The sequence below is a fragment of the Centruroides vittatus genome, unplaced genomic scaffold (assembly GCF_030686945.1).
Source record: "Centruroides vittatus isolate TY-2023 unplaced genomic scaffold, ASM3068694v2 contig_1727, whole genome shotgun sequence".
Lineage (NCBI taxonomy): Eukaryota > Metazoa > Arthropoda > Arachnida > Scorpiones > Buthidae > Centruroides > Centruroides vittatus.
In genome coordinates, this window is record NW_027121050.1 from 1 (window position 1) to 12,288 (window position 12,288).

At 36.1% G+C, this 12,288-nt stretch overlaps 1 long non-coding RNA gene across 1 annotated transcript; it reads right to left on the reverse strand.

The window, feature by feature from the left end:
• Positions 1-4,801: 4,801 nt before the first annotated feature.
• LOC136969125 (uncharacterized) lies at positions 4,802-11,350 on the reverse strand. Its single transcript, XR_010879767.1, has 3 exons — positions 11,236-11,350; positions 4,976-5,097; positions 4,802-4,895 (listed from the first exon to the last, which is right to left on the reverse strand). It is a non-coding gene; the product is annotated as an uncharacterized lncRNA (long non-coding RNA).
• Between the last annotated feature and the right edge of the window lie 938 nt (positions 11,351-12,288).

Sequence of the window (12,288 nt, forward strand, 5' to 3'; positions counted from 1 at the left end):
AGAATCGTCATTTGTTATAAATTTTATCGTCAAAATGTCGAATTTTTTTGTCGGCGTATTTATATTTAGTTTAGGCATTGGTTTTTCTCTTTTAATAATGTTTTCTTTTTCGTTATACGGTTTTAAGCCAAAACTTTTTAAAATAAATTATTGAATCATTAGTCACGATATAAGAGAGAAAATTAAAATTATAAAAATATTACTTACTTGTTTAAATGTGTTATGAATATACATACCTAGTACAAAAAATTCTTCAATTGTATGAATAGACTTTTAAAGAAACTTATAATTAAATATAACTTTGTGAAAAAACGTACATAAAAATAACAAAATAATTCTTTACTTTTTAAATGTCAAAACAATCCACTTAGTGAAATAGCTCTCTACCAGTGGCTAATGAATGGAATCAGAGACGGTCCAGGTAGGTGTGTGCGTGCTAAATCCAAGGGTGCCGATACCGGTCAATGTCAAATGTTTTCTTTTTGTCGCATTACTAGTATATCTCAAAGGACGCGACGGGGGTTGTTGTAGATTTTAAACGTTTCTCACCGTAGCTGTAAAAATCTAAATATGTTAAACTTGACAGATTGTCTGTTGTTCGTTTTCTAACTAATTCCTTTTAAGACCAAGTGTTCACGAAAATTTCCAAAATTTACAACTTTTTGGTCACTCTCGTTGAACTGTAAAAATTTCTGTCTTTATTACATCTAATATTATGAAGAGATTGATTCGGTTAAGCTTCTGTTTAAGTAAAATTTCGGCTTTTTCATTAAAGTTTTGTTTATGTTTTTAATTCCCTAATCGCTTAATTATTTAACTGCTTCTCAAATAGAAATAAATCGAAATTGGTTACTTTGTACTTGAATATCTGTAGTCTTGGGAAAGAAGTGGAAAGAAATTTTTATGACAACCGATACATAAATCGTAAATTTAAACAAAATTAATTCTAGAGCATTTTTTGTACCATTGTACGTCTCATTCATTATATTTGGTTGTAAACGATTCTGCTCAAAGTAACAGTTAATTTTTTAACACTGTTCTAGAATTGTACACGTTTTTTCTGCATCCCCTTACAGATGAAACGTACTAAATCGTAATATCACCAGTTTAACATCGAAATCCGTAAGTAATATAAAATAGCAAAGCAGAATAAACGCGGAATAAATATATCAAATATTTTAATGGATTTTTTAAAACTCCTGTCAACTATACTAAACTATCGTCAAAACGTGCCAGTAAAATCTTATCGGGTGGGTTAAGTTATAAATCTAGTCTAGAGTGGGCGACCTTTTTTACAACATGGGCCGGAATAAATTTTACGATTTTCGCGGGCCGTAGAAGTTAATTGACGCCTTCTTGTGACTCGTAATTTTTTTAGTCTGCAAATATGAAATAAATAAAAATATTCGCTTGTTTGAATAAAAAAGTATCGAATGACAATGTTTGCACTTACAAAATTGCGACGGTTTGTACAATAATTTATCTAGTTCTCAAACCGTGTTGTAGGAATAGCCGTGTGTACAAGGAATCCCTGTACTTTGTGTTCATTGACAGTACGTGGGTTGAACGATTGTTCAGACATTCAAATGTTTCTTTATTACGTCTTTAAGTTTTAGTATTGTACTTGCTGTGAATACACTGTATACATGACCAGGCTAACGTAACTACTGTTGAATTTTACGCAGGATTAAACTATTACAGTATCCGATAATACTATATTGTTTGAAAATTTGCACTTTTTGTCCTGTTTTTATGATAGAAGTTTTTTTTAGTATGCCATGTTTACTGAAACATGTTGTTCTAGATGAGCTTAGATGTATTTGTACACGTCAAATTTATGTATTCCTAGGTTTGCTGTTATGTCCGTTGCCTTCACATTATTTTCATACATCTATAAAAGTATTTTATTTCATCTGGTTTTCTTCTGTCTGCACCGCCGAAAACAGACAAAATATATGTTCACTTTGTCATTTGAGACTAGTTACATAATTTCTCGAACTCACTTAACCACAATGCAAACAAAGACACTTTCAAACAGCATGCAAACATATAACACGAATCCGTGTATCACGAACAAGGCTATTGGTAACACTGAATACGACAAACTATTTTGTGATTTGCTAAAATTCGCAGCACTTCGTGAACTGCTTTCAGAAATTTACTTCGATCTGGTTATCATTTCCTTAGATATTTCAACTGTTGATCGTGATTACAAATATCACAAACATATTTCTATGTCTTTCTGTCAACTCCAGCACAGAACAAGCACACCTGTCTTACATTATAAGCACCGAATCACGATCTACACAAACATTACAAAGCCGATCGCTTTCCCGTTTTTTGTTATTTTCTTTTTAATTTCCATTGTTTGTATCATTTAGCAGCTAATTTCCGTTTTTCTTCTCTTGCCATTGAGGTTACCTCTGGCGTGCGTACAGACAAAGTAATTTCTTAAATCATATTGGATCCATTTGGAAATCTTATAATGGGTACGACATGGCACGAGTTACATTTCGAATAAACATAAGGAAACATGGAATAAACCTATCACAATTATGTTTCGAGTAAACAATTATTTGGATATTACAGAATGAGCACTTAACAACAAAATGAACACACGGGAAAACCTTACGCTTCCAATTGGAAAGAAGCCGTAGATAAAAAAGGCAGATCTCCCAGGCTCGGGAGAACTCTACTCTAAAAGCTCTGGGCCAAACTTCTGTCTGTCAACACACTTGTCTCCCAGCTATCGTCCATCTTTACTTGAAAGGTAACCTACAAAGCAAATCCTAAATCATTATTCCGATGTTCGAATAGACTAGATCTGAAGACGTCTGATTGTCCACACGAGGTATTACGCACTAAATACTGTAAACTCTCTTTCTTTCGTGTTATTTGGAAGTGTAAGTAGCTAGTTTACGATCTAGATGCATTTTCACGTCATATGTATTTTTCTGTCGCTTTATTTTATTCATTAAACTTATTATATTTAATATTTTGATGGCTGGTTACCGGATCGACGACTCCATTACCACTCCCCACTCGAACTACAATTCTTCGTATTTGATGTAAATAAGCATATTCCATATCGCGAGTTAAGACATTACTTCTTAACTGGTGTCAGGGAAAGCAGACATAAAATTATCCAATTTTATGTCAACCTACAAGTAAAAGCCATCCAGTAACAGGGTGAGCGGGCTTCACGACTCTGACTTTGCAGCAGGGTGAATCGAGTAATAGAAACACCACCGCGGATTTTCACACTTACGTGCTGAGAAATGTTTATTGAACAAAAGAAACGTTTTTAGTCTAATACAATAAGCCATCATTAGGTGTAACACCTGAAAATGGATAGGCCTTTTAAAAAAGGTCTTCTTAGTGCCCACAAGGCAAAAATTGTATTTAAATAATTTACTTAACGCTTATATATATATATATATGTTGTCTAACTCCTTTTACTCTGTGGTCACTAAGAGCGTATCTTTTTGCAAGCCTATTATGAGTTCGACAAGGCTCACAATGGGGCGGCTGGATGGTAAGGGACGGGCCTAACATACCCAGTCAGATTACCACAGGAAAAATTCCTGAGATTTTTCGATTCGTCAGGATTCGACCTCGAGTCCTCCAGAGAAGTTGGCTGCCATCTCGACCGCTTGGCCATCCGGTCGTCAACGCTGTAATATTGTCGAAAATCAATAATAGAAAGAATTCGTTTTAATTTTTCGTGCATCAGACGACGTCGTATTGAATTAAAGTTCAGTAAATTACTGTCAAATGTTTTATACTACAACTTTATGAAAACGCTGAACACACGTTTCAAAAACTGCGTATTCCGTAAATTCAAATAAAATAAATAAAACGAAGGGCGAATGCTTTTAGTGAAATTTATTAAATCAATTTTAAGTGATTATTAAACAATTTTGAAGAAGAAACTCTGCAGACTGAACCGAAAACATCCGATTGGTCTAATATTTCTCTTTGATTTAATTACTTTGTTTCGGCTTTAACTGCAGCATTTGTCGGTGAGCTAAACGAACACTACGTGAGTCAATTCGTCAATTGTCTAAAACACGAACGTATTGTTAAACAACTAAGAACAACCTGGTGGAAACAGCTGTCTTCATACTCTCACAAAGCTCTTTTAACTCCATCAAAGTCATTTGCAAGTTCTGTGCAAACTTCTCCGAGGCTGTCGAGGGGTCGTTTCTAAACGAAGAAATGCAAAAGACGATACGACGCTCCTGTGGATTGTAAGAACATTTGTATTCGTCGGGCACGATAAGACCGTATCCAACTGTGATCGCTTACCTCGTTGGAAGCTACAAAAGCCAATCAATTAATTGATTTCCACTCGTTAAAACTTAATTAATGCACAGAATGATGCCTTACCTGACTGGTTGCTAAGCAGAAATTCAAGAACTCTTTGCAATAATCTGTTTTATAAAGTGCCAGTTTTTGTAAACCGTGTAGAGCAGCCATTTCCTTTAAGCACAGAAGTTGGTTATTTGGTCCTTTTCCGTTGATTGTCTGAGCAATAACAAATATTATCACAATTATAAAATTGCTAATTATTTTGATTCATTTCCAGCTCTTTACTACTTACGTAGAAAAGAATTTCGGTCTGCTTTTTCACGGCTTTTTGAAATTTTTGCCATTTTTCAACCTAAAGATATTGTACGAGTCAATATGAATAACGTTTTCTAATAATTGAGAAGTTTGCATTTAACTTACCTGTCTCAGGGAATGATCTAACATTGACTTCCAAAGTTTATGTTAGATCCTTTCCTGAGAAATCCAAAGCCTCTTGGCTGGAAGCGCGGATGTTGTCCACGCGACCGAATCTGAATTTTCTTAAAGCTTCCATTTCGCAGGTGGCCGTCATTTTGCCACGCATTCTGATGAGAAAGTAACAGCAACGTTGAATTAATAACACTCAAATAAACAGTAAAAAAAGACAAACGTCGTTAAAACAAACCTGAAGTATGTCAGCTGCAAACACAACTGAATGAACACATCCGGACTGATCTTTTGTTTTTCGGAAAACCTTAGCCGTAATTATCAAATATAAAAACATTGAGTTCCAGCGAGTCGATTAATCTGAAAATAATGTTTACAGAGAACATCTATACGTTCTTCGGGTAATAATTGTCTTTAAAGATATAATAGCAATAATATGTTTCCATATAAAATCATTCACAAGGAATCATTGCATATCGTATTTATTTATCATTTAAACCTTCATAATATATACAGTGTTTTGAATAGAATAATAATTTATTAAGACGAAATAATTTAAGAGAAGCAGCTTAAAATTGACTGTCCGAAAAATATAAAGACAGCTTGATATTTAGATACGGCAAATTAATTATAATCACTGATATCACGCCATTCTTTGAGGTAAATTCTTAACTGACTAAGAGAAAAGTGAAATTCTTTGCTCATACACGTGAAAATTATTCGGCAAGAGTAATTATTAGAAAACTAGCAGGTAGGCTCGGCGTTGCTCGGCCAACAGTAACGATAGCGAAGATTAAAATTATTATTTTATTGTCACAAAAGAAAAAGAGTAATTTTTTCAACGAAGTAAATATTTATAAAGAAAGGTCGAATTTGAAAATCGAATGTTCTAATGTTGTTCGATTTTCACGACGTGTTCTGATTATATTGTTCGATTTTCATCAAATGTTCTAAAGAAGAAAGGTCGAGAAAAACCGAAGTAATGTGTTTAAATTTGAAAATCAAATATGTTCTAACATAATACTCTTTTTCTTTCTTTTTTTCCTCCAACGCCGGTAAATCTTGCACGTCGCTTTCTCTTGTTCTCCATTGTTACGTAACACTTTCATTGTTGACACTTCCATTGTTACTTAACATTTCTATTGTTACTTAACACTTCCATTGTTGATGGAAGTGTTAAGCCTTCCTGTCCATTTCCCCCGTGGGGAAGAAATTTCGAAAAATCTCTTCTTAGTGTGCGTTCTCGTGACGTACTCTAACTGTGTACCAAATTTCAACTTTCAACTCCTAACCGTTTTCGCTCTTAACATTTCCATTGTTATGTACACTTTGATGTTGACTCTTCCATCTTAACGCTTCATTGTTAGTAACACTTCCATTGTTGACTCTTCCATTGTTGACACTTACATTGTTACTTAACATTTCCATTGTTGATGGAAGTGTTAAGACTTAATCCTGTCCCTCTCCCCCGTGGGAAGGAATTTCGAAAAACTCTTTCTTAGCGTGCGTTCTCGTGACGTACTCTAACTGTGTACCAAATTTCAACTTTCAACTTTTAACCGTTTGGGCTCTGCACTGATTATTATTATTATTATTATTATGTTGGGTTAAGTGAGATATACTCGGTTAACACCGGTGGCTGTGTACTATGCCGGACCAAAGTCAAGGCATAGTAACCAAAACAGAAATTAAAGAAGTGTATCAGTGTGTGTGTCTGTATTCAGGAACTTTCTCACAATATGACATGTATTCAATATAGTGGCCTTCTGTAGTGTGATGTATGTGTTTCTATTCAATTGTAATGTGCCCAGGCTTTTGTGTAGTGTGTGTGGTATGACACCTGTAGAGGAGAGAACAACAGGTACAATAAGCACCCTATCCATCCTCCACAGATGCCTTATTTCCTGGGCGAGTTCTGTGTACTTGCTAATTTTTTCAGTGCATGCGTTTTGTATATTGTGAGTGTTTGGAATGGATATGTCTATAATGTATGTGATTTTATTGTGTTTGTCAATGAGTGTGATGTCTGGTCTGTTGTGGTAAATTGTTTTATCTGTGATTATGGCTCTGTCATAGTACATTTTGTGCGTGTTGTTTTCCAATACTGTCTGTGGAATGTATTTGTAATATGGTTCGTGGATGTCTACTAATTTGTGTTTCCTTGCAAGCTCTTGGTGTATTATATTTGCTACTTGATTATGTCTGTGTAAATAATCTGTTTGTGCCAAGAGCTTGCAACCAGAGGTGATGTGTTGTATAGTTTCTGGCATGATGTGACATTTTCTGCATGTGTCATTTGTGAGTGTTGCATCTTTGAGTATGTGTTTTCTGTAGTTTTTAGTATTTATGACCTGATCCTGTATGGCAATCATGAATCCTTCCGTCTCCCCAAAGAGGCATCCCCGAGCTAACCAGCTGTTTGACGCAGTTTTGTCAACAAAATCATGGGCCAGATCATAAGGATGCCTGCCATGGAGTGCCTTTCGAGCCCACGATTGCTTAATGGTGTCTATGCTTTTTATATGTTGTGTTGTGTCCATATGATGTGAGTGTAAGTTTAATGGTGTGTTATTTGAGTCTGCTAGAGTTACTGCTTTATGTAATTGTGATGTTTCTTGTTTTTTGTAGAAAAACTCTCGCAGTGACTGTATTTGTTTGTAGTGAAGGTTAACTATGTCAATCAGGCCACGTCCGCCATCTTTACGTGGAAGGGTTAATCTTTCTGTGGCGGATTTAGGATGATGTTGTTTATGCTTAGTAAGTGTAGTTCTTGTTTTCCTTTGGAGTTGCTCAAGATCTGTGTGAGTCCAATGTATAACTCCAAAAGAATATGTGAGTACTGGGATGACATATGTGTTTATTGCTTTAACTGTGTGTTTTGCATTTAACTGTGTTCTGAGAATAGCATTTAACCTACTTTGGTATTCTTTAATTAATCTTTGCTTTATTTGTGTATGTTCTGTTAGTTTGGCCTGTTGGAATCCTAAATACTTGTAGAACTCGCCCTCTTCCATGGATTCAATAACGTCTCCATTTCCAAGTGCAAAATCTTCTTTCTTCAGGATTCCTTTTTCTATGTGAAGTGTTTTGCATTTATCTAGACCAAATTCCATTTGTATGTCCTTGGTGTATGAATGTGTGATTTGTAGGAGTTGATGAAGTTGTTTTTGTGTGGATGCATAAAGTTTTATGTCATCCATGTACATGAGATGTGACAGTGTATACTGTGTTGTTTTTTCATGCCTGATATTGTAGCCATATTGCGTGTTGTTTAACATGTTGGATAATGGATTCAAGGCTAGGCAGAACCAGAGAGGACTCAAGGAATCTCCTTGAAAAATTCCTCGCCTAATAAAAATTTGGTTTGTTTGTATGGAAGTGTTATGAACCCTGAGATGTAGTGTTGTTCTCCAGTGCTGGCATAGTGTTTTGAAAGAATGCAATGAGTGATGGATGTATTTTGTACATGTGTAGGATATGTAGCAGCCAACTGTGTGGAACACTGTCGAATGCTTTTCTGTAGTCTATATATGCCATGTGTATGTTTCTGTGTTGTCTGTGTGCTTGCCGTAGAATGACTGAATCTATGAGTAACTGTTCTTTGCATCCCCTGTGGTTTCTACGGCAACCTTTTTGTTGTTCTGTTAGAATGTCGTGTTCTTCAACATGTTTGTATATTTTGTTTGCAATACAGGATGTCAATAATTTGTAGAGTGTTGGAAGACATGTAATTGGTCTGTATTGTGTGGGGTCTGTGGTATTGTTGTTTTTAGGTTTCATGTAGGTGATGCCCTGAGTAAGAAAATTTGGCATGTCTTGTGGATTGATGATGATGTGTGTTAGATGTTTAGCTAGTTCCTGGTGCAGTGATGTAAACTTTTTGTACCAGAAATTGTGAATGTTGTCTACACCAGGTGTCTTCCAGTTGTGTGTTCTGTTAACAGTGTATTGGAAATCATGTATGTTTATTTCAACACAGGGCATAGTTGGTATGTTGTGCAAGTTTCTGTTCTCCTCCTCGATCCAGCCTGCTTCAGCATTGTGCGTGACAGCACTGGACCAAAGAGAAGACCAATATGTTGTGAGTTCTTCTTCTGTTGGTGTGCCACTGTGCTGTGTATCAGTGTTTGCTTTGTTATTAATTTGTCTGTAAAAAAGTTTTTCATTGTTTGTAAATAATTTATTTTGTTGTTTTCGTAGTGTACATGTTTTGTATCGTTTGAGTCTACGTGCTTTGGCAGCAAGTTTTTGTTTTAGTGTATCAATGTATTCTGTAATGTGTGTGTTGTGATGTTCATGTTTTGTGTGTGTTTTTATTTTCTTGAAAATGTTTTTGAGCTGTTTCCTTAATTTGGGTGTTATGTTGTTTTTAGTGTATTGTGTTAGCCTGCCTAATTGCTGTCTAATGTCATTTATTTGTGTTTCTATTCTTCTCTGCCAGGCAGGCTTGTGATAGAATTGTGTTTTCTGTGTATTTGTCTGTGATTGTACTTTCAGTCCATGGTGTGTCACTACTGTGACTGCCCCAGCATAAACTAATGTATGAATGTCTGCGAGTGTAGAAATTGAATGAATGTAGTGTGGTAGTAAGTGAGTGTTTACATAATTTAGTGTTTTTCCTACTTCCTTTGACGTGTTGATTTTTGGTATTCGTGGTCGTTGTGTGGGATCTGTACCTGTATATTTAGTGAGTGTTTCCTGAAATATAAGTGAGAGCGTATTAACTAAATCCAAGTCTATGTTATCAGTGATGGATGAGGAAGTGTCTGTAGTATCATTAGTGGTAATTGTTGTATGTGTGTTATTATCAATGCTTGTTGCTGGATTATCCTGACAGGTTACATGATCTTCATTAATGTTAGATGTTTCTGTCTGTTGATGTATTTGATCAGCAACCTGTTGTTTGATAAGTTCAAGTGTTGTTTGTGGAATAAGGTTGTTGTGTATAATTGTTCTTTTTTGATCAACAACCCTTTGTTCGGTAACAGTGAGGTGAGGATACTGTTGTGTGAATTTATGGTGTAGTTGTTGTCTGTATGCTGTCATGTTTGTTTCGAGTTTTGTGATGATGTAATAAGTACGGATGATAAACTCGTTCATTTCTACTGTCCATTTCATCCGTTGGCGTGGTTTTCCAGCCTTTGTGGTCTGTGGATGCATTGCCACAGAAACACCAAGGCTGGGTTGGTTCCTCACATCTGTTGAGGGCATTGCAGTAGCCATGCTTGGGCCGGTGCTGCTTTCGCCACCGGTAACCAGGGGAGACTGTGGCCTATTTTTCGAACGTGAGCCTCTGCCTTACCCACGAACGCGGACCTTGTTAACCCGGGCGACGTCCGAGCCGGTATCACACTTTAGATCTGGTTACTACCATGATCTAATATCTCCACAGAATGTGGGTGTGTGGTCACTCTTAGCTTCATTTCTCCCCATAGACCTTACTGGCATGGGTGTCCCTACCAGGAGCTTGTGCTCCAGCCTGCATTGCCCTATGGATCAGTAAAATTACTGGGCTCTCCCACCACGACCAGGTGGTGACCACGGGAGAGTTATTATTATTATTATTATTATTATTATCAACTCGTCTTGATTATATATATAGATTAAATCGGTCATCCAGTGTAATAGCTGTTTTATTGAACTAGGAGATCAACACAGTCAAAATAAATCAACAGGACGCCGTTCTAAGCTTAGAAACAAGGCAAGAGGTGCCATTGTTCGCCAGATTGCTAGCTACAACATCATTTCGGAAGTTAGCAGCAACGCCCGTGTGTAATGTTGAAAAATCAACTATTGGAAGAGTTGTGCAGATATGCCAGCATCTTCTTCACCAGCGAAGAAAAACTGCATCATCCTACTCACAAAGGGAGATGTTTACTATGGTGCAAGTAAAAAATGAACTAGACAGACACATACAAACAAATTAACCATAGTGACGAGAAAAAAATTCACCCTTGATAGTCTAAATGGTCGGATCCACCACTACTAAGATAATTTGAAAAAGAAAAATGGATTATATTTCAAATCACAATAAGATGGTGGCTTGTGATTTGGAATGGTTATAGTTTGCAGGAAAGAATACACCCGCGTTGTACAAAAACATAAAAGGCAAGTGATTATCAAGACACGTTGAAAAGCAATCTTAACACGCACGTCTTGCCTTCTACAGAACAAATTGTTCAGAATCTATGGTTCTTTCAATACGACAATGCTCCCATTCACACGTATGAATGATTTTTAGCTAATAGGGTGCCTATTATTGATTGGCCGGCTCTATCTCCCGTTCTTAATCTGTCGGAAAACTTTTGAAGGAATCTGGCTAGAGCTGGATACGCAAATATGCAACAATATAATACTATGGAGGACCCACAACAAGCGTTAATTCTTCTTGCCAAGTGTTCCGTGTAAAAAATTTTATACGGAAATAAATCAGAGTCTTCATACTTATGAAATGCGCTTAATTATTATTCGCCGATAATCAAAATTAGAGTATCTTACGCGTCTGTGACAGCCGATGCTTTTTTGAACTCTTCTGCCAGAAGTTCACTCATATTCTACGTAAGTCTTTTAACTAACACGCGATCGTCTGCTACTCGTCTGATAACCGCAGAGAACCACGGCTGATCATCTTTCCTGTAAGTACATTGATCACTTCCCTTCTCATTTCTTACATTTAACCAAAAGATAAAAACGTCTTACAAGAAATCCAGAAATTTTTCACAAAATCTTAAAACCGTAATCCCTTCCGACACCGAATGTTCGATCACAATTCCATTTACACAATTTTTGGTCACGATAAACTACAGAACGGCAATAGTAAATAATTAGGCATCGATTATGTGCGATGTTTTATAGGCAAATTAGAGGGATATTGTTAATTTAGAATTTTTCTTTTAATCAATTGAAATTCATATTTACGAAAAAGCAAAATGATAATAAGAGAAATTAATACAAAAGTAAGCATTGATTCTTTTGTGTTTGTATACAAACTGCTCGATACACATCGGTCTTTTCTGTTACTTGTTTGCAATGAATAAATTTTACCTGAATGAATTTATCGAACCATCTGTTACCGGAGGAATGTCCACTTTTATTGCCGTGAAGGATGTGGTGGGCCATCTCTTCCAACCTCTGATCCGAAAAGCTCTTCGATCTCGTTTGTTTCCTCAACCCATCGTTCGATTCGTCCATGCACACCACAAACAGACAATTTTCAATAATTTGAATGGATTCTTTATTATTTTCATTCTCGTATTCGTAAATTTCAGTTAACGATCGAAGAGTCTTAATATCTAAGAAATGTTTGGCTTTGATCTCACTTCCGATCATCTGTTCTCTTATCCTTGCCCATTCTTTTCTATTGAGATCTGTGAGAATTCCCATTGGCGGGTAGTTCGGCTCCTGCTTACTTAGCGCTTCGATTTTTTTCAGCTCTTTTACCAGAACGTCTTCTCTTGGATGACCTGATCCACCAGGTATCTTCATTTGAATAAATGTCGAATATTTATAAATACAATTGTGAAAACATTGGCATGTATGAATCTAATACCT